This window comes from Artemia franciscana, chromosome 13 (assembly GCF_032884065.1).
Source record: "Artemia franciscana chromosome 13, ASM3288406v1, whole genome shotgun sequence".
NCBI classification, from domain to species: Eukaryota; Metazoa; Arthropoda; class Branchiopoda; order Anostraca; family Artemiidae; genus Artemia; species Artemia franciscana.
This window is the reverse complement of record NC_088875.1, coordinates 40,603,773-40,627,556: the sequence shown is the minus strand read 5'-3', so window position 1 is coordinate 40,627,556 and position 23,784 is coordinate 40,603,773. Positions and strand designations below refer to the sequence as shown.

General features: G+C 35.7%; 1 long non-coding RNA gene across 1 annotated transcript in view; it reads left to right on the top strand.

Moving 5' to 3' along the window:
• The first annotated feature begins 1,006 nt into the window (after positions 1 to 1,006).
• The window catches only part of LOC136034932 (uncharacterized), a 256,407-nt gene continuing 233,629 nt past the window's right edge, over positions 1,007 to 23,784 (top strand). The window contains exon 1 of the long non-coding RNA XR_010619298.1: positions 1,007 to 1,409. This is a non-coding gene — a long non-coding RNA (uncharacterized LOC136034932). The remainder of the gene's footprint in view (positions 1,410 to 23,784) is intronic.

The window sequence follows — 23,784 nt, the reverse complement described above, 5'->3', positions numbered from 1 at the left end:
TATGCCAAAAAACTTGCTGCTGATAGAGAAAGTCAGAAAAGAAAGCGTGCCGAGGAATCAAAAGAACGGCAAGGAAACAGGCTTGAGGCTAAAGAACGCAAAACCGCGCAGTTAGATGAAGATCCACCTGGACAGCGAGAGTCAAAACATATCAAAACTAAAAATGATAGCGATGATGATTGGGTTTGGGATTTTGACTTGGATAAGGGCATCAATGCCTACCAGATTTTAGTTAAAAAAAACAAAGGTTCGGCGATATGTATTTCATAGTGAAGCTGAAAAATAAAGAAGAAAAAGAAAACTGAAAAAAGAAAAAATGTAAAAAACTAAAAAATACTAAAAAGAAAAAACACTCAAAGAGAAATTACAGACCGGGACACAAATGACGACCGGGACAGAGGGAATATAAATAATGACCGGGACACTCAAAGAGAAATTACAGACTAGGATACCAGGACACAAATGACGACCGGGACACAGGGAATATAAATGACGACCAGGACACAGGTATTTAAGAATATCGTTCAAAGACAAATTTTTAATTGTAAGAAGACCGTTGAAAGAGAAATTTCTAATTGTAAAATGACTGAAGAACCTACAATGGCAAGAAGAGCTCCCAGTAGTGGGAAAGCCAAGAATGTTGTATATTCGCAATTTTTACGTAGTTTGAAACACATGTATAAATCTATCTATATTCACAGGTGGGACACAGGGACACAACTACAATGGCGCGTAACTAATATGGCGCGTAACGACTTACGCGCGCGGGGGGGCTTCTATATATATATAAAAATAAGTTGTCTGTCCGTTACGCCAGATTATATCTTCTATATATATATAAAAGAAAACAAACTAGGATGTAAAAACTGGAAATTGCATAAATATTTCGAAATATTTTGACAATAGATTAAAGTAATTCGAAAAAAGAAAAATGGTAAAAAACTAAAAAAAAACTAAAAAGAAAAAAACTAAAAAAAATTAAAAATTAAAAAAATTAAAAAAAGAAAAAACCTAAAAAGAAAAAATGTAAAAAAATAAAAAAGATAAAAAACTAAAAAAGCTAAAAAACTAAAAAAAAAGAAAAAACTAAAAAAAAACTGGAGTTGCACAAATATTTCAATATATTTTGACAATAGATTAAAGTAATTCGAAAACCTTAAAACAGATACCCCAATTTTTGAGGTTTAATATAAATTGTTGGAGCTTTAGCATGCTTGGCACGTAAAGATTTTTCCAAGTGTCAATGTTAGAATGAACATTGACAAATTGAAGAAAACAAATCAATAAAAAGAAGAAACTAAAAAAAAGAAAAAACTAAAAAAGAAAAAAAACTAAAAAAGAAACTGTATCTATATCTATATATATAAAAATAAGTTGTCTGTGTGTGGATCTGTGGATCTGTGGATCAGGTGACGTCACCTGAAAAAACTGGATCAGGTGACGTCAAAACTGAAAAAACTAAAAAAAAGGCAAAAACTACAAAAAAAACTAAAAACTAATAAAAAAATAAAAAAGCTAAAAAACTAAAAAAACTAAAAAAAGGCAAAAACTACAAAAAAAACTAAAAACTAATAAAAAAGCTAAAAAACTAAAAAAAAACTAAAAAAACTAAAAAAACTAAAAAAAGGTAAAAAACTAAAAAAAATAAAAAATAAAAAAAACTAAAAAAAAGGAAAAAACTGAAAAATAAGCTAAAATAAAGGTAAAAACCAATAAAAAACTAAAAAGAAAAAAAAGAAAAAACTAACATATATATATATATATATCTATATTCATAGGTGGGACATAGGGTCACAACTACAATGGCGCGTAACTATTATGGCACGTAACGACTTGCGCGCGCGGGGCGGCTTGGGGGGGGCGCGAAGCGCCCCCACCAACTAGGTGTTGGGGTGGCGCGAAGCGCCACCCCAACAGCTAGTATATATATATATATATATATATATACTAGCTGTTGGGGTGGCGCTTCGCGCCACCCCAACACCTAGTTGGTGGGGGCGCTTCGCGCCCCCCCCAAGCCCCCCCGCGCGCGTAAGTCGTTACGCGCCATAATAGTTACGCGCCATTGTAGTTATGTCCCTATGTCCCACCTGTGAATATAGATATATATATATATATGGTTTTAACTACGTAAAACTTGCGAATATACAACATTCTTTGCTGTCCCATTGTCTTTGCATATAAATAGATTGTCAGGTTATCCCCCTGTTTCCCCCGGTGTCCCCGTTGTAGTTGTGTCCCTGTGTCCCGGTCGTCATTTATATTCCCTGTGTCCCGGGTCCCGGTCATCATTTGTATCCCGGTGTCCCGGTCTGTATATACATTCGTTTTTTAGTTTTGTTTTTCTCCTTTATTTTTTTCCTTATTTTTTCTTTTTTAGCTTATTTAGATTTTTAGATTTTTTAGTTTTTTTTATTAGTTTTTAGTTTTTATTTCTTTTTAGTTTTTTTGTCCCGGTCGTCATTTATATCCCCCTGTTTCCCCCGGTGTCCCCGTTGTAGTTGTGTCCCTGTGTCCCGGTCGTTATTTATTTTTTAGTTTTTTACCTTTTTTTAGTTTTTTTAGTTTTTTAGCTTTTTTATTTTTTTTATTAGTTTTTAGTTTTTTTGTAGTTTTTGCCTTTTTTTTAGTTTTTTTAGTTTTTTAGCTTTTTTATTAGTTTTTAGTTTTTTTTGTGTCCCGGGTCCCGGTCATCATTTGTATCCCGGTGTCCCGGTCTGTATATACATTCGTTTTTTAGTTTTGTTTTTCTCCTTTATTTTTTTCCTTATTTTTTCTTTTTTAGCTTATTTAGATTTTTAGATTTTTTAGTTTTTTTTATTAGTTTTTAGTTTTTATTTCTTTTTAGTTTTTTTGTCCCGGTCGTCATTTATATCCCCCTGTTTCCCCCGGTGTCCCCGTTGTAGTTGTGTCCCTGTGTCCCGGTCGTTATTTATTTTTTAGTTTTTTACCTTTTTTTAGTTTTTTTAGTTTTTTAGCTTTTTTATTTTTTTTATTAGTTTTTAGTTTTTTTTGTAGTTTTTGCCTTTTTTTAGTTTTTTCAGTTTTGACGTCACCTGATCCAGTTTTTTCAGGTGACGTCACCTGATCCACGATCCACAGATCCACAGACAACTTATTTTTATATATATAGATAGTTTTTTTTTTTACTTATGTCCTGGTCGTCATTTATACTCCCTGTGTCCCGGTGCTTTGTTGATTGCTAATCGAACATTCCTTTTGTCCTGGTCGCTTTCTCTTTGAGTGTCGTCATTTATTAGTTTTTTCCTTTTTTTTTAGTTTTTTATTGGTTTTTACCTTTATTTTAGCTTATTTTTCAGTTTTTTCCTTTTTTTTAGTTTTTTTTTATTTTTTATTTTTTTTAGTTTTTTACCTTTTTTTAGTTTTTTTAGTTTTTTTAGTTTTTTAGCTTTTTTACTTTTTTTATTAGTTTTTAGTTTTTTTTTGTAGTTTTTGCCTTTTTTTAGTTTTTTCAGTTTTTTTTTTTAGTTTTTTATTGGTTTTTACCTTTATAGTTTTTTTAGTTTTTTAGCTTTTTTATTTTTTTTATTAGTTTTTAGTTTTTTTTTGTAGTTTTTGCCTTTTTTTAGTTTTTTCAGTTTTGACGTCACCTAATCCAGTTTTTTCAGGTGACGTCACCTGACACATCCATCCACACATCCATCCACAACTTATTTTTATATATATAGATATATATATATATATATATATATATATATATGTATATATATATATATATATATATATATATATATATATATATATTATATATATATATATATATATATATATATATATATATATATATATATATATATATATATATATATATATAATATATATATCTATATATATAAAAATAATTTGTCTGTCTGTGTGTCTGTCTGTGGATCAGGTGACGTCATGTTTCTGTGTTGACTGACGTCATGAAATTAGTTGTCGTCATTTTTTCTTTGACGGTGACGTCATTCAAGATATTTAAGACATATGTTCACGTAGAAATATATTAGTGTTTAAGTTTACAATGACTGATGAACTTACCGTGGCAAAAGCCGATGAAGATGCTCAAAGAGTCTATGCCAAAAAACTTGCTGCTGATAGAGAAAGTCAGAAAAGAAAGCGTGCCGAGGAATCAAAAGAACAGCAAGGAAACAGGCTTGAGGCTGATAGAGAAAGAAAGAACAGAAAGCGTGCCGAGGAATCAAAAGAACAGCAAGGAAACAGGCTTGAGGCTGATAGAGAAAGAAAGAACAGAAAGCGTGCCGAGGAATCAAAAGAACAGCAAGGAAACAGGCTTGAGGCTGATAGAGAAAAAAAGAACAGAAAGCGTGCCGAGGAACTACCAGAGCAACGCGGAAGCAGACTTGCTGCTAAAAGAGAAAGTGAAAAAAGAAGGCGTGCCGAGGAATTACAAGAACAGCAAGAAATCAGGCTTGCTGCTGATAGAGAAAGTAAGAAAAGAAAGCGTGCCGAGGAATCACAAGAACAGCAAGAAATCAGGCTTGCTGCTGATAGAGAAAGTAAGAAAAGAAAGCGTGCCGAGGAATCAGAGCAACCTGAAAGTTATCGCCTGGCATTCAGGTACAACCCAGTCGATGATTATAGCTTGAGTAGATGTGTTCAAATCGGGACAATGTCTAAAATTTGTCCCTATTGCAAGGCCTTGAAATTCAATGGTGAAACATTGGGAATGTGTTGCGCCTCAGGAAAAGTTAAACTTCCTCTATTGGCTGCACCACCAGAGCCATTGAAGACGAATGAATGCTTGCCTGAAAAATTCTAATTTATGGGCACACGTAAAAATATTAAAATTAACTACAAATATGCGTGTCCGATTGCAAGACGATGACTCTGGTCAAACATTTTCAGATCAATTGCTGACAATTGATCTGAAAAGTAGACTCAATTTCAGGACGTATACAACTACCTGCTGATTTCTGTAATTTAGTGACGTCCAAAAATGAATTGATTGAAAAAGTATTTCCGAATATTCTAAAAAATTATAAAAATAATAAATGGCTCAGTAAAAGAGCGATTCTCGCACCCAAAAATATAGACGTCCACAAAATCAACAATATTGTTTTGACCAAGATTCGAGACCAGGCAGTCCTTTACAAGTCAGTCGACACAGTTTTGGAACCAAATGAAGCGGTTAATTATCCATCTGAATTTTTAAATTCCATAGATCTTTCAGGATTTCCACCACACGTGCTACAACTAAAAATAGGCGTACCAATAATACTTTTAAGAAATATAAACCCACCAAAGCTTTGCAATGGCACTCGACTTGCCGTAAAAAAAAACAATGGAAAACCTAATAGAGGCCACAATCTTGACAGGGCCTTTTGAGGGTGAGGCTGTTCTTATTCCTCGCATTCCCATGATTCCAACGGATCTGCCTTTTCAATTTAAAAGATTGCAATTCCCAATTCGATTAGCATTTGCAATCACCATTAACAAAGCTCAAGGTCAATCATTAGAAAAATGTGGTATAGATCTTAATACTGATTGTTTTTCCCATGGACAATTGTACGTTGCATGTTCGAGGGTCGGTAAACCTGACAATCTATTTATATGCAGCGACAATTGGACAGCGAAGAATGTTGTATATTCGCAAGTTTTACGCAGTTAATTTGTATTGTATCTATCTATCTATCTATCTATATAAAAACGAGTTGTGTGTATGCATGTTTGTTTGTTTGTAAAAAGAGCGTTTGCATATGATGTCATTATTAGTACATACGGCTTTGTAATGCAGAGACAATGGGAAAGCCAAGAATGTTGTATATTCGCAATTTCTACGTAGTTTAACTCCTGCAGACGAAATGAATGCTTGCCTAAAAAATTCTAATTTATGGGCACACGTAAAAATATTAAAATTAACTACAAATATGCGTGTCCGATTGCAAAACGATGACTCTGGTCAAACAGTAGACTCAATTTCAGGACGTATACAACTACCTGCTGATTTCTGTAATTTAGTGACGTCCAAAAATGAATTGATTGTAAAAGTATTTCCGAATATTCTAAAAAATTATAAAAATAATAAATGGCTAAGTGAAAGAGCGATTCTCGCACCCAAAAATATAGACGTCCACGAAATCAACAATATTGTTTTGACCCTGATTCGAGACCAGGCAGTCCTTTACAAGTCAGTCGACACAGTTTTGGAACCAAATGAAGCGGTTAATTATCCATCTGAATTTTTAAATTCCATAGATCCTTCAGGGTTTCCACCACACGTGCTACAACTAAAAATAGGCGTACCAATAATACTTTTAAGAAATATCAACCCACCAAAGCTTTGCAATGGCACGCGACTTGCCGTAAAAAAACAATGGAAAACCTAATAGAGGCCACAATCTTGACAGGGCCTTATGAGGGTGAGGCTGTTCTTATTCCTCGCATTCTCATGATTTCAACGGATCTGCTTTTTCAATTTAAAAGATTGCAATTCCCAATTCGATTAGTATTTGCAATCACCATTAATAAAGCTCAAGGTCAATCATTAGAAAAATGTGGTATAGATCTTAATACTGATTGTTTTTCCCATGGACAATTGTACGTTGCATGTTCGAGGGTCGGTAAACCTGACAATGTATTTATATGCAGCGACAATTGGACAGCGAAGAATGTTGTATATTCGCAAGTTTTACGCAGTTAATTTGTATTGTATCTATCTATCTATCTATCTATATAAAAACGAGTTGTGTGGATGCATGTTTGTTTGTTTGTAAAAAGAGCGTTTGCATATGACGTCATTATTAGTACATACGGCTTTGTATATGCACAGACAATGGGAAAGCCAAGAATGTTGTTTATTTGCAATTTTTACGTAGTTTGAAACACATATATAAATCTATCTATATTCACAGGTGGGACACAGGGACACAACTACAATGGCGCATAACTAATATGGCGCGTAACGACTTACGCGCGCGGGGGAGGCTTGGGGGGGGCGCGAAGCGCCCCACCAACTAGGTGTTGGGGTGGCGCAAAGCGCCACCCAAACAGCTAGTATATATATATATATATATATATATATATATATATATATATATATATATATATATATATATATATATATATATATATATATATATATATATATATATATATATATATATATATATATATATATATATATATATATATATATATATATATATATATATATATATATATATATATATATATATATATATATATTCACAGGTGGGACACAGGGACACAACTACAGTGACGCGTAACTAATATGGCGCGTAACGACTTACGCGCACGGGGGGCTTGGGAGGGCGCGAAGTGCCCCCACCAACTAGGTGTTGGAGTGGCGCGAAGCACCACCCCAACAGCTAGTTCTCCAATAAATTCAGAGCTTGGCATGCACTACGGTAAGTGCCATGTTTAGTACCGTTTACAGTTCTCAAATACTCAAAGGACGTCAGACCGGGTACATTCACCAAAAGCAGGCCCAGAAAGAAGCATTCATGTTGATTGGGGTGAACGGTGTAGAGTCTTCCTATCGTGGTATCTTTGAAGAGGGTAGGTTGGCCGTCGACTAACTTACCCTATTTTCGACGTTCAAATACTTTATTTTTAGTGTTCCACGTGTAATACGAAGGCACTTCAGTATACAGCAGTCTTTTTGCAAAAGAATCATTTTTGCATAGCGAAAAGAAAGCAGTTAACTTTGTATCCGGTGGATTCAGGGCTCTTTGCTGCACGTTGGATTCCGAAAAATAAACACGTTGACCATTCTGTAAATGTACCGCTAAGTGAACAACAGCTGAACGATGTTCATGTATCGAAAATGAAAGAATCCGCCAAACAACTTCTTTACTGCTTATGTATCTTCCAGCCTGATATTTTACAATTTCGTCGATATCTTTGATTTCGGACTGCAAGCCAAAAACTGCCGTGTCACTGCATTTGTTGACGTATTTACATATGTATTTGATTGCCTTTACGGAGTTATAGTATTCAACGTTTATGTGTGCATTAAATGTTTTTGATAATAATGAGGAATATGGAACAACCCACTGGTTATGATTTCTCTTTGAGACGCAAGCCTAATTTCACGCTGTTGTTGTGATTCCTCGGCACGCTTTTTTTCTTACTTTCTCTATCAGCCGCAAGCCTGTTTTCTTGCTGTTCTTGTGATTCCTCGGCAAGCCTTCTTTTTTCACTATCTCTTTTAGCAGCAAGTCTGGTTTCGCGTTGCTCTGGTAGTTCCTTGGCACGCTTTTGTTCTTACTTTCTCTATCAGCCGCAAGCCTGTTTTTTGCTCTTCTTGTGATTCCTCGGCACGCTTTCTTTTCTTACTTTCTCTATCAGCAGCAAGTATTTTGGCATAGACTCTTTGAGCAGCTTCCTTGGCTGTTGCCATTGCAGGTTCTTCAGACATTTTACAATTAAACATTTTTCCGTGAACGAATGTCTGAAATACCTTTAATGACGTCATCGTCATAACAAACATGACGATAACTAACTTCATGACGACATGACATGATGACATGACATTTCACTCGACAGAAACACAGACAACTTATTTTTATATATATAGATACGTCAGTTGACAAACATGACGTCAGTCGACACACAAACATGACGTCAGTAGACAGACATACAGACAAACAACTTATTTTTATATATATAGATGTCCCAGTGTCCCGGTCGTGATTTGTGTCCCGATGTCCCGGTCAGTAATTTCGTCAGTCGACAAACATGACGTCACTCGAAAGACAAACAGACAACTTATTTTTATATATATATAGATATAGAAGATATATTCTGGTGTAACAGACATAGTGTAACAGACATAACACAGAAACAACTTATTTATATATATATCGATTGATGCCAGAATCAATTTTATCACACACGTTCTACCAGTACCTCCTGGGACATCCAAAAAGAAGATTTCTCCAGCTTTGTTACCGACACAATGCATTATCTTATCATAAATGTCTTTTTGCTCAGACGTTAACTTAGAAATATTATTTTGTACATACGACAATAGATCACTCGTGTTGTAACTTTGTTCACGATCCAATTCTACACATGTCGAAAAAGCAATGTTACGATTAGGTGAAGGCATTCCCAATTCCTGAAGAGGTTTGTTTGCCACACATAAGCACAAATCTTCAATAATAACTAAAGTGTAGTTATAAATTTCTGATGTAAAATCACAGGTCATATCTGACGTCTCTAACCGTTTTCGATGGAGTATATCCTCGGCTATTTTCGATTTATATTTCTCCCATAACTCTGTATGAGTTGAAGGAGAGCCAGTTGTTAGTATGATTCCAAACAATGCACGAATTTGACTTGGAGTTGACGTTTTGCACGCGTCATTGCTGCAGTTATCCCAATGTTGGTCATTCTCCAATAAATTCAGAGCTTTGCATGCACTATGGTAAGTGTCATGTACAGTACCGTTTACAGTTCTCAGAAACTCGGATCGGGTACATTCACCAAAAGCAGGCAGAGAAAGAAGCATTCATGTTGATTGGGTGAATGGTGTAGAGTCTTCCTTTCGTGGTATATTTGAAGATGGTAGGCTGGCCGTCAAACTGACTTACCCTGTTTTCGACGTTCAAATGATTTATTTTACCATTCCACGTGTAATACGAAGGCAGTTCAGTATACAGCAGCTTTTTTGCAAAAGAATCATTTTGACATAACGAAAAGAAAGCAGTTAACGTTGTATCCGGTGGATTCAGGGCTCTTTGTTGCACGTTGGATTCCGAAAAAATAAACACGTTGACCATTCTATATATGTACCGCTAAGTGAACAACAGCTGGACTTCGTTCATGCATCAGAAATGAAAGAATTCACCAAACACCTTCATTACTGCTTATGTATCATCCAGCCTGATATTGTACGATTTCATCGATATCCCTGATTTCGGACTGCAAGCAAAATAATACCATGTCGCTGCCTTTGTTGATGTATTTACATATGTATTTGATTGCCTTTACGGAGTTACAGTATTCAACGTTTATGTGTGCATTAAATGTTTTTGATAATAAACGTGAATATGGAACAACCCAATGGTTATCTACTTCGATGGTGGTACCGTTATGCTTCTTTATTATTGCTGTTTTACCGCCATCTTCAGTAGATCTTCTTCTATATTGTGGTTAACCATCATTGCCAGTAATTGTGTTGGGTACTAAAAGTCGAGGATATTGCTTTGTGCACCTTCCTTTTGCCATGCATGGTGATTTCAGATCGAGATATCATACTTTTGTATTTGTTATCACTGTCTAATAAATAGACTTATCCCCATTTGAACGTTTATTTGTTCGTCATAGGAAGGCAGTGTGGTCTTGGAAAAAAAAACTAGTTTAAGGTATTACGCCAAAAGAACGATAAGGCATATTGGTTTTGAGTTTCTTGAAGAGTCCCCATCTCCTCCTCTATTTTTGTAAGTGTATGTGAAGGTTAATAACATTTAAAGCATACATTTTTTAACAGATCTTCTTTGCAAAATCTAGTAGTTCTTATTCGTAAACAATCCTCTAAAGAATTTTTTTACACTGTTTATTGTATGTTCCAGTGCTTCTTAACATTGAGTAGCTTTAAATCAATTTTTTGGAAATGGTATCTCTTCTACTTCCTTGTATTTACAATAAAATAGTGGTTCCTCAATAATAGAAAGAATACTTTTAACATATACACACCTCCTGAAACGAGACCTCATTAAAAGTTTGTAAGATCTTCGGCTTTGCCAAAAGTTAAGGGGTAATAATGATACAAAAATTACTTTCCAGAAAGAGAGTTTGCTAAAATTGTTTCGTATCCTTTACGTATCCTTTCGTATCTCAGTAATTCGCATTCAGCAGTCAATGGATAAACTTGTCTGACTGCTTTTGCCCGGATAGAACGGTTGCTATGGCATGTTGTAGACTTATGTGAATAATAGCGGGATAATTGCTTAAATTAATTGTTACAATATAATCTTGGATATAAAGGAGTGAGTTCTGCGTTCGAGCTAGATCCTGAGGAATCCTGATGTGGTATTAGCCGTGCCCTTTTAACGGTTTATGCAAATTGCACGCTGTAAACTAGCGTGGGTAAAAAATAAGTTTTTGCAAAGGTAGGTGACATATTATTTTGATAAAGTCAGGATGGGAAAGAAAGCCAGACCCAAACGCAACCGGACAGAAGCTGAGTTATCGGATCCGGTTATGAATTCTACTAGTAATTCGGATACGAGTGTTAATGCGGACTACCAGAAAACGAATGCAGAGAATATCATTAAAATTTTGGAAATGGTCCAATCTATAAATGTGAACATGGAAACCCTAAAGAAGAGTGTACTTGAAATTCAGAATGATTTGGGTACAGTTAAAAGTCGTGTTATGGTGCTTGAAAATAGAAGTAATGCAACGGACAATGAAATTGCAACAGTGAAATCGGAATTTCTAACTCTGCAAAGTGTTGTAAAAGCCCAGTCACAGCTGATTAAGAAATGCAATGAGGAAATGAATATGGTTGTGTCCCAGTCTCTTGTTGATGAAAATCGGGACAAGTTGCATAATTTGCTGTTCTGGGGCCTTAATGATGTACCCTTGAATGAGGCTGCATATCGGGTTTCTGAGGTGATTGTAGCTGGTTTGTCACTCCCACCTGACAAGTTGCCACCATTCACTGTGGTTCACTGTTCCAAGAATTTTGTTAAAATTAGGGTGGACAGTGTCCAGGCACGTTTTTTGATTCTAAGTAATGCGAAAAAATTAAAAGGGAAAGAGTTCGGCGTCTACAAGTCTGTTTTTATTAGTGATGATGTCTCACCGCGTGTGCGGGTTTTGCGTAAAGAAATACTTGGGTTACGTAAGCGTTTGGCAGATAAAGATGTGGAATACTGGGTACCTCCTACCCTACCACCCAGCATCTCTGTTAAAAAGGACAACCGTGTTATTAAAGTGCCTTGGTACAATGCTAAGTGTTTGTTGGATTCTTAATTTTTTTTTGTTGCAGTTGTTAGAATTAGTGAGGGTTTATTTGTTATTGAAAAGATCAATTAAAAAAAAATAATAACAAAATTTAATAAAAAATAAAACTTGCTATTTTGTTGCAATAATTATGGTTGTGTGATTGTGGGAATTAGTAGCCGTTGTATTTGGTAACTTGTACATGGATTCGTTACGGGTTAACGAAATACGGCCTGTTTCACTTTGTGTTTGTTTTTTTCTCAGATGGAAAGTGTCATTCTTTTTTTGCTTGTTATATTCTATTTTGTTCTTGTTTAGTTCTTTTTCTTTTCTTTTTTGTTTTGTTGTGGAGGTGAGGCCATATTACTTTGTTGTAAAACTGTATGAATATGGTTGATGGTGATCGTGGCCTCCCAGGCAACAGCCGTCTTAAAATTTTGGAAGCTTCATTTGTGGATTTCGGTAGTATGTTTACGGAACGGCTCCACCGGAATTATGATATTGGGATTGCTGGTCAATATATTTCTTGTAATTCAAAGTACCTATTTGAAGATGGTTCAAGGTCCGGGAATGGTGGTGGTGATTCTGAAGATCTCAGAGTTTTCCATCTTAACTGCCAGGGTTTGAATTCATCTTTTAATTTTATAAGCGAGATATGTGAACTTTCCATTTTTCAAGTTATTGGTCTCACAGAAACATTGCTAAATGAGCATAACTCTGTTCTCTTGGATATTCCAGGGTATACATTTTATCATAAGAATCGTCAATTTCGTCAACATGGAGGTATTGGAGCTTATATACGGAGCGATATCGAGGTTTTGGTAAGAAGTGATCTAGTGCTGTTTCACGAGATGTTATTTGAGCCACTTATCCTTCAGCTCAGGCTTAAGCCAAAAGATGTTTATGTTGTTGTACTATATAGATCACCATCTGGGTCTATACCGGCCTTTTTGGATATTTTGGAGGAACAGTTGGATACACTACCTACTGGTTCGCACCCTTTCTTCATGCCTGGGGACTTTAATATTGACCTTAATGATATGAATTCGAATACTCCTATGGATTTCCTACAGCTTTGCATGTCATATAGTTTATTTCCCACTATCAATATTTGTACGCGTATTACCACTTTAACGGCAAAGCTACTTGATAATATTCTTTCTAATTCTAAATTTTCAGATCCAGGGGTTATTGTTACTGATGTTTTTGACCATTTTGGGATTTCGGCAAGTTCTAAAGTTTGTTTCCCGAGGCAGCAAGGTCCTAGACTGAAAATGAGTATGTTACCTGTGCTCAACCAGGGTAACTTAGAAAAGTTTAAACAAGAGATTTCTAATGTTGATTAGAATAATAAAGTTGAAAATCTAGATGATATAAATATAAGTTTTCAAAGATTTTATGATACATTGATCTCTATTTTGAGTAAAACTTGTGTAGTGAATCGAACAAGGTCAAGGAAAAAGATGCCCATAAAGACGTGGGTGTCACCTAGTCTTCTGTGGTGCATAAATAAGAAAGACCAGTTATATAGGGATTCAATAAGGAATGAAAATGATCCAGTTTGCACAAGAGTTTATAAAAATTATAGAAATGCTCTTAATAAACTTTTGAGAAACGCGAAGAAAAAATATTTTGAGTTTAAATTTAAAGATGCTTGTGGTAACCCAGCTAAAACTTGGAAAATTATTACAAGTGTTATATCTTCAACAGATCCGGTTCTGCCTGATGAAGTTACTACAAGTGATGGGTTAAAATCAAATGAGCCTGCTGTACTTTGTAATGCCCTTTCGGAACATTTTGCAACTGTTAGGGCTCGATTTTTTCGTACTACTGTAGCTTCTGATAATGATCCTCCGCTTGAGACTTTTATGGGTACTTCTGTCGATGTATCAATGTATTTAAGACCTGTCACTCATGATGAAGTTCGTAAGATTATCTTTGAGATGAAAAGTTCTTCGGCTGGGAGTGATTCCATTAACCTTCTTGTTTTAAAAGCCGTGTTTCCAAGCATTCCACATATATCAACGTCCCTTATTAATGCTTGCTTTAAGCAAGGGAAGTTCCCCAATTGTCTTAAAATTGCAAGAATAACTCCTGTGTTTAAAGGTGGTAATAAGAATGATCTGGGGAATTATAGACCAATTTCATTATTACCTGTTGTTTCACGAGTTTTAGAAAAATGTATTAATATTAGAATTTATGAGCATTTGGAGCGTCATAAACTTCTACATACAAATCAGTTTGGTTTCAGGAAGGGCAGAAAAACAGAAATGGCGATTTCATTTATTACTACTATAATTAATGATGCTCTTGATAAAAAGCTTAGGGTAGCTGGTGTTTTTTTTGGACTTAATTAAGGCGTTTGACACTGTTGACCATCGAATATTATTAAAAAAAAATGTAAATTTAATGGATTAAGGGGTGCTACATTGGGTTTGCTTTGCAGTTATCTTCAAAATAGACAGCAGTATGTCAATTTACAAGGATTTAATTGGGGGTTCCCCAAGGATCCGTACTGGGTCCGACTCTGTTTTTAATTTTTATTAATGATCTACCGCATGTTGTGAAAGCTCTGCCCAGAATTCACGACTTTGTTGACAATGGTCCGAGTAAGACCCAGCTTACTATGCCCTTATTTGCTGATGATACAACCTTGGTGTGTGTTGCCCCTACAGAAGAACTGCTCGTGTCAACGATAAATGCAGCAATGAGCAGGATATGTACATGGCTTAAAATAAACCACCTTGACCTGAATATAGATAAGTCAAATTTTGTTATTTTCTCTCGATCTCCGAATTTTTACCCTTGGTTTACGGAAATATTTTCGGAGCGGGGAATTATTCAACGAACAAGATTCACCAAATACCTCGGAATCAATGTTGATGAAACTCTATCATTTAAAGATCATGTGAAGTCAGTTTCGAAAATATTGTCACGTAACTTAGGTATCATGCGCAAATTAAAACATATTTCCCCCCCAAATGTTCTACGATTGTTATATTTTTCCCTGATTCACCCTTACATTTTATATTGCTCGTCGATTAGGCTTGGTACTTTCCCTTCGATATTTCGTCAAATCCGTGTGATCCAGAATAATGCTATCCGAGTTTTTTGTGGTGTTGGGAATCAGGAGTCTTTGAGGTCTATGTATAGAGATTTAAATATAATGCCTGCAGCTGGATTACGTGATTTTTATACGTTGATTTTTTTATATAGGTATTACAGAGGTAGCCTTCCTGATTGTTTTACGGGAATATTTTGTGAGAGGTCTGATGTTCACCACCACATTACTCGGATACGAGGTAGTACTGAGGTTCCTCGATTAGTTTCAAGTAGGTCTTCTTTTTCACTTATTTACAGAGCTTCAAAACTTTGGAATAAACTGAGTATAGATATCAAGGAAATAGGTAGCCTTGACCAGTTTAAGTCTGATTTACGTGTGGAGTTGCTCGGTAGGTATGCTTTTGAAACAGATTAAATAAAATAAATTTTACATAGCTTATTCATTTGTAATATTTATATATTTTTTTGTTTTTTTGTTGTTGTCTTGGGTTCACGCAAGGGAGTGTATTGTTTATGTTTTTTTGGTTTTTTTTGTTGATTTCGGTACATGGTCTCATTCTCCATATTTTCTTATTCTCCATATTGTCTCTTTATTTTCTTTGAAATTAGCACAGCCTCGCAAGCTTCGCTTATGTTGTGCTATTGATTAAGAAGTGTTTATTTCTAATAAAATTGTTCTACTACTACTACTACTACTAGGCAGAAATTTCTGCAATTTAGACATATTTTTGGTCTTTTAACCTGTAGTTCTAACCAATTTAAAGTCTTTTGCTGAAAGATAAAAAAAACAAATCAGTTAAACGATAATATAAAACGTATTATTTCTCTATGGAAAAACGATATCTATTAACGTTTATTTAATACTGTGCAATATCTTGTTCCATACGATGTAAAAACTAAAAAGCTGCAAAGCTGCTGGTTATCCCGTTTGCAGCTGTTCAGTTTTTACGTCGTGTGGAATAAGATATTGCACAGTATTAAATGAAGGTTAATAGATATAGTTCTTTGGGAGAGAAATAATGCATTTTTATGTGACCATTGCGATCATGACAGCCGAAATTGGATTGTCGAGATTGTACTTTCAGACCAACTATTTAGGGCCAAATGATAGGCGTGGTTTTCCAGAACTAGATAGGAAGAGGTCGCAAGAAAGGATTTAAGCAAAATTGGAACTCTTCGGGATGGTTTAAAGAGGGAGGTTTCGAATAGATATGGACGGAGAAGGAGCTTCCATAGCTGTGTCGGTCTGGTGCTACAATGAGTTGTTAGTAGTAGTGGTATTGACTTGCTACTTGACGCATCATCTGATTATGAGAAAGCCCGAATTATAAGGGTTCCCCAGCTGTAATCAGATCACTCTGTTATACTAGTGTCCATTCAGGATTCATGGTACACTCTTTATATCAATGCCATTGAAAACTGGCCCCTGCTTCAAGAGATCTTGAAGGAAGTGGATCTTATTGTTTAAATGGATGTTTTTTTTTCGATTTAGACTGATTCTATTGACGTAAACGAAAATATAGCCTACTGTCATTTTGAGCATGACGTATTTCTATAAGAAAAAAAAGAGAAGATGACGCAATACTCAACTACTAAACAATTGAGTTGCGGTTTATTTTGTAACTCTATTTTAACTTTGAAAAGCAAATAGGGAAAATATCTCACTGATAGTTTAGTTTATTTATAGGTGGCAAAATTTAGCTCTTACAACAAATATTTTTGTTAGAATAGTTGAGGTTGTCAAATAGTAAAACAAATGTTTTGTTATTAATGATGCGAAACACTTTAAAACAAAATGGACATAATATCAGATTTTAAAGTATCAAGTCAGAAAGCAAAAACAGGCTTTGATGATTTGCTGGTGGATTGCAAGCTTCGTTCGTCTATAAAGAGAGGAAACGAGTACGACATGAACAGAGCAAAAAGTCAAAAACGTTACAGTTCACAAGCCGCCATGGATTTGGAGGCCAAGGCAGAGTTATATTCGACCGTTCATTATGACACTAATTTTCAGACAGGTGCAGATTCAACTTCTAAGACCATCAAATGCAAGGATCTTAAAATAGTCAATAGCAAGGGATGTAAACCGTTGATCAGAAGAGAACCATTTGATAGCCAGTCCGCGACTGAAATTCAGACAGAAACAAGCTATTCTCAAGTAGATGTCCAGGAAAGTGAAAAAGAATCATTAAGAGGAAAAGTAAACTCTAGATCTCGAGACAAAAATATTATTAGTTTAGAAAGTTTGGATAACAACGATGCTTCTAGATCATCCTTAAGAAAACAATCTCGAAAAGCTAAAATTTCACAAGTCACAGGAGAAATGTTTGAAGATAAAGAGAAGCGAACAATGAGCAACGAAGACTATGAACCAAATACTAAGCTCGAAGGAAAACAAAGAGATGAAGATATGGAACCTCCAAGGACAATGGCTGATAATATGTTGAGCAGTGGGATACAAAACTTTGCTTTTAAGGTGGTGGGGGATGCTGATGAAATTAGTAGTGAAACGCTTTTACTGGAAAAAACCCATCAAAAACATCAAAGGCATCAACCAATGGAAGATAATGAAGTAAAAAATAATGGTGTTGGTTATGGTTTATGTACCAGCCAAGAAAACGCTGAAGATAATGGAGGTTCAGAAATACTTTCAAACGTCAATATTTTCCGAAGTCCAAAGGCTTGTCATTCGTTCATTACAGATTCTATAGCAAGCATCGAATCACATACATCTAAAAAAAATAAAGGACTTGGACAACACATGACTTGGCGAACAAAAAATGCTCTAAAAGTTGAAAAGCAAAATCAATCAAAAAATATTCAAGCTCTTTTATCAGAAACAAAAGGGAAAAGAGAGCGTAATAAAGAAGCTGCTAGAGCTTACAGAAAGAGAAAAAAAGATTACATTCTTGGACTTGAGCGCCTAGTCACATCAAACGTCAGTCTTCCGGCCAAAAATCTAAGAACCAAATTAGCTAGAGGAGACACAATTGACATATTAAGGAAAAGGGAGTCTTTTCAGTCAGAAAAGAATTCAGGAGGTGAGATTCAAGAGCCTTCAAATTTGTCAACCAAGTCACAAGCTGGTGGCTCATCTTTATCCAACACTCTTCCTTTTGAAAAAGTAACGACAAATATTGCCGAACAAAACTCTATAAGTGCTTTAAAACAACCAACGAAGAATTTTGGGATTATAAGAGCGAAAAACGATGAAAGAAGAAGTGATGGGTGTTTTGATAGACATGAAGATATAAATAATTGCCTTAATAAAAGAAAAAAAGATGCTATACTGAAGGAAGATACTGGAATAGCCAGCAGAAAGAATGCAATGAAAAAGAAGATTAAAATCGAGGAACTTGAAACACAGATAGTAACGCTAGAAGAGAGAATCGCAACGCTGGAAAAGTGCAGGGAGGAGAAATTGCAATGAGAGATAGTAAAAAACCTTAAAAGATCTGGTTCCATGCTTTATTTAGCCATAATTGAAATTTTAAAAAGGGCAAAATACCATTTATTTTAGGAAACTGCATCCTTCTACATAAAGCAAAAGAATAGATAGCCATTGTTTTCCGAAATCTGCATAAAAATTGCCAAAAAATCGTTTTCAGTTACACTTTTCCAATTAAACTTAAACTGCATTTATCCAGCTGTACTTCGCTTTACAGTTCTTAACTAGTTGAAATTTACTCCCTGCTCAAATTTATTACTCAGTGTTACAAGAGCAGTTTAACACCTTTCTCGACTGAGCTTTTAAGAAAACAGATTGTTTTACTTTTGTTACCAAAATCCTACAGGAGGTCTGTGAAAATATTATAAGTTTACAAAAATATTGACTGAACGTTGTAGATCTTATATTATATTTTGTGCTCAAAATCTTGTTCTATTCTTTGTCTAGTTGTCTTTTTTTGTATATTTACCACGGGAACATGAACATTGCTATAAATAATTTTAATTCACATGAAAAGACGAGTAAAACAAAAAACAATCATTTAATGTTAAGGGAAAGGGTCAGAGATTTTTCGTGAAATGATCAGAGAGAGGTAATTAAACCTGGTAAAACCAGCTTTTTGGTAGTTTCTTGTAATTATAAGTTTTTTTTTCGGTACATTGCTGTATTTCTAAGGGTGGAATTCTGGCTAAGGAAGCAAAGCTGTTTGTTTTGGTTTGTTGTTGAGAAAACAGATAAGCTTAGTGTTTAATTTAGAAAGTAACCCTTCTTAAGTTGGAAACTTGAGTTTTTGCACAAAATAGTCAAGAATACATCAGAGAATTTAATTAGGCTATTCAAATCTAACAAAAATGGTATTGAAAATAAAACAAACAGAAAAATTGACTGGGAAGAAAGTCTTGGGAGGTTTCATCTTCAAGGGCAGAAAGCCCAATGTGCCGAAAATGGGGAGACTGGAGAGACTTGACGGAATGGGGCTGCTAGCCCCATTTTTAAAACGAACTCTTTGGCTAGTATTATTTAAAGGTATTATTTTATAATATGTATTATATGTAATATGCTAGTGCAAGGAAACTTGTACTGAAAGAAAACGGGTGAAATGCTTCTTAAAAGTGGTCTGTTTTTTTTTTACTGAAATCACACCAGCAAATTTCAAATGATCGAAACTGCCAAACATAATCTCCAAGCGCGTAACTACGCAAAATCAAATATTGTGAGTGGTATATGGTTAGTTCTATTGCCCATTTTATCCGAAAGAGATAAAAAAGTAATAGTACACAGTCTCGTTACATTTTATGCCACTGGAGCCCATCAAAGCAAAATTTAGTATGCAAATGGAAGTAAACAAACGCTTCCATTCTCCTGAATTCTTGAGGTATTCGAAAAAATTCTTTGCTTCTCGGTATTAGGTCAAATTGTCCAAAATAACATATTGCCACCGGTCCCCGCGGGACCCAGCATGGCACGCGGCAGGCTTCTATATATGGATTCTCATTGTCCCTTGTGTTCTGGGTCCTGGCAATGCTATGTCATTTTTGGATAGGATTGATGGCGTAAATTGGTTTAGTTTTCTGTTTTAAGGTCTTCGAATTGATTTAATCCATTGTCAAAATATTTAGTAAGTACTAGCTGTTGGTGTGGCTCTTCGCGCCACACCAACACTTAGTTAGTGGGGGCGCTTCACGCCCCTCCCAAAGCCCCCGCGCGCGCGTAATTCGTTACGCGCCATATTAGTTACGCGCCATTGTAGTTGTGTCCCTGTGTCCCACCTGTGAATATAGATAGAAATAAATATATATATATATATATATATATATATATATATATATATATATATATATATATATATATATATATATATATATATATATATATACTAGCTGTTGGGGTGGCACTTCGCGCCACCCCAACACCTAGCTGGTGGGGGCGCTTCGCCCCCCGCCAAGCCCCCCCGCGCGCGTAAGTCGTTACGCGCCATATTAGTTACGCGCCATTGTAGTTGTGTCCCTGTGTACCACCTATGAATATAGATAGATTTATATATGTGTTTTAAACTACGTGAAACTTGCGAATATACAACATTCTTGGCTTTCCCATTGTCTGTGCATATACAAAGCCTTATGTACTAATAATGACGTCATATGCAAACGCTCTTTTTACAAACAAACAAACATGCATACACACAACTCATTTTTATATAGATAGATAGATAGATAGATACAATACAAATTAACTGCGTAAAACTTGCGAATATACAACATTCTTCGCTGTCCAGTTGTCGCTGCATATAAATAGATTGTCAGGTTTACCGACCCTCGAACATGCAACGTACAATTGTCAATGGGAAAAACAATCAGTATTAAGATCTATACAACATTTTTCTAATGATTGACCTTGAGCTTTGTTAATGGTGATTGCAAATGCTAATCGAATTAGGAATTGCAATCTTTTAAATTGAAAAGGCAGATCCATTGGAATCATAGGAATGCGAGGAAAAAGAACAGCCTGACCCTCAAAAGGCCCTGTCAAGATTGTGGCCTCTATTAGGTTTTCCATTGTGTTTTTTTTACGGCAAGTCGCGTGCCATTGCAAAGCTTTGGTGGGTTGATATTTCTTAAAAGTTTTATTGGTACGCCTATTTTTAGTTGTAGCACGTGTGGTGGAAACCCTAATAGATCCACGGAATTTAAAAATTCAGATGGATAATTAACCGCTTCATTTGGTTCCAAAACTGTGTCGACTGACATGTAAAGGACTGCCTGGTTTCGAATCTTGGTCAAAACAATATTGTTGATTTCGTGGACGTCTATATTTTTGGGTGCAAGAAACGCTCTTTCACTTAGCCATTTATTATTTTTATAATTGTTTAGAATATTTGGAAATACTTTTTCAATCAATTCATTTTTGGACGTCACTAAATTACAGAAATCAGCAGGTAGTTGTATACGTCCTGAAATTGAGTCTACTGGGAGCTTTCCGTTTCCAATTGCCAGCAATTGATCTGAAAATGTTTGACCAGAGTCATTGTTTTGCAATCGGACACGCATATTTGTAGTTAATTTTAATGTTTTTACGTGTGCCCATAAATTAGAATTTTTCAGGCAAACATTTATTTCGTCTGCAGGGGTTGATCAAGGTATTATAGGTAATGTTTGCCTGAAATCTCCCGCAAGCAATATTAATGTGCTGCCAATGGGTTTCGACTTCCCTCGCAAATCTTTCAAGCATTGATCCAGAGCCTCGAGCGATTTTTTGTGTGCCATTGTGCACTCATCCCAAATAATAAGTTTGCATTGCTGCAATACTTTACCCATCCCAGATGATTTGGAAATATTGCACGTGGGAGTTTCTGTAGAATGCAAATTCAGAGGCAATTTCAAAGCGGACTGAGCAGTTCTTCCACCAGGCAGCAATGTCGCGGCTATTCCGGACGACGTGATTGCGAACGCTATATCATTTTTTGATCGAATTGATGCCAGAATCAGTTTTATCACAAACGTTTTACCAGTACCTCCTGGCGCATCCAAAAAGAAAATTTCTCAACGTTGTTATCGACACAATGCATTACCGTATCATAAATATCTTTTTGTTCCGACGTTAACTTGGAAAAGTTATTTTGTACATACGACAATAGATCACTCGTACTGTAACTTTGTTCACGATCCAATTCTACACATGTCGAAACAGCAGCGATACGGTTAGGTGAAGGCATTCCCAAATCCTGAAGAGGTTTGTTTGCCATACGTACGCAATAATCTTTTATAATAACTAAAGTGTAGTTATAAATTTCTGATGTAAAATCAATGGTCATATCTGACGTCTCTAACTGTTTTCGATGGAGTATATCTTTGGACATTTTTGACTTATATTTTTCCCATAACTCTATAGGAGCTGATGGAGAGCAATTTATTAAAATGATGCCAAACAATGCACGAATTTGACTTGGAGTTGACGTTTCGCAAGCGTCATTGATGCAGTTATCCCAGTGTTGGTCATTCTCCAATAAATTCAGAGCTTGGCATGCACTACGGTAAGTGTCATGTATAGTACCGTTTACAGTTCTCAAATACTCAAAGGATGTCGGACCGGATACATTCACCAAAAGCAGGCGTAGAAAGAAGCATTTATGTTGAATGGGGTGAACGGTGTAGAGTCTTCCTATCGTGGTATCTTTGAAGATGGTAGGTTGGCCGTCGACTGACTTACCCTGTTTTCGACGTTCAAATACTTTATTTTTACTATTCCACGTGTAATACGAAGGCACTTCAGTATACAGCAGTTTTTTGCAAAAGAATCATTTTTGCAAAGCGAAAAGAAAGCGGTTAACTTTGTATCCGGTGGATTCAGGGCTCTTTGTTTCGCGTTGGCTTCCGAGAAATATACACGTTGACCATTCTGTAAAGGTACCGCTAAGTGAACAACAGCTGGACTACGTTCATGTATCGGAAACGAAAGAATTCGCCAAACAGCTTCATTACTGCTTATGTATCTTCCAGCCTGATATTGTACGATTTCGTCGATATCTTTGATTTCGGGCTGCAAGCCAAAAACTGCCATGTCACTGCATTTGTTGACGTATTTACATATGTATTTGATTGCCTTTACGGAGTTACAGTAGTCAACGTTTATGTGTGCATTAAATGTTTTTGATAATAATGGGGAATATGGAACAACCCACTGGTTATCTACTTCGATGGTGGTACCGTTACGCTTCTTTATTATTGCTGTTTTACCGCCATCTTCAGTAGATCTTCTTCTATATTGTGGGTAACCATCATTGCCAGTAATTGTGCTGGATACTAAAAGTCGAGGATATTGCTTTGTGCACCTTCCTTTGGCCATGCATGGTGAATTTTTGTTCAGTGCACCGCAAGGTCCATGTATCATATTTTTTACAATAATATCATGTAACCCCTTATCGACATTTTCATCAGGTATTTCAGCGGAAATCACATCATCAATTTCGCTCGAAGTAATTTTTTTATGTAGCCAGATTAGTATATGTGCGTGTGGCAAACCTCGTTAGTGCCATTCCACTGAGTACATCCAGCATCGCACTGACCCAAACACTTCAAGTTTTACTATGTAGTTTATCAGTGATTTCAACTTTTGCCGGAAAACACGGGCCGTAATGTCATGTCTATGAACCGCCGATTATCCTTGAAGTAAAAGCTGCTGTATCTCGTCCCAAGATTGATTACATGTAAATGTAATAAATATATCTGGACGACCATAGAGACGAAAATACGCAATAGCATCTTGAGCATATTCATGCATATGACGGGGACTGCCAGCATATGACGAAGCTAAAATTGTTTATCTTCCAACGTTTG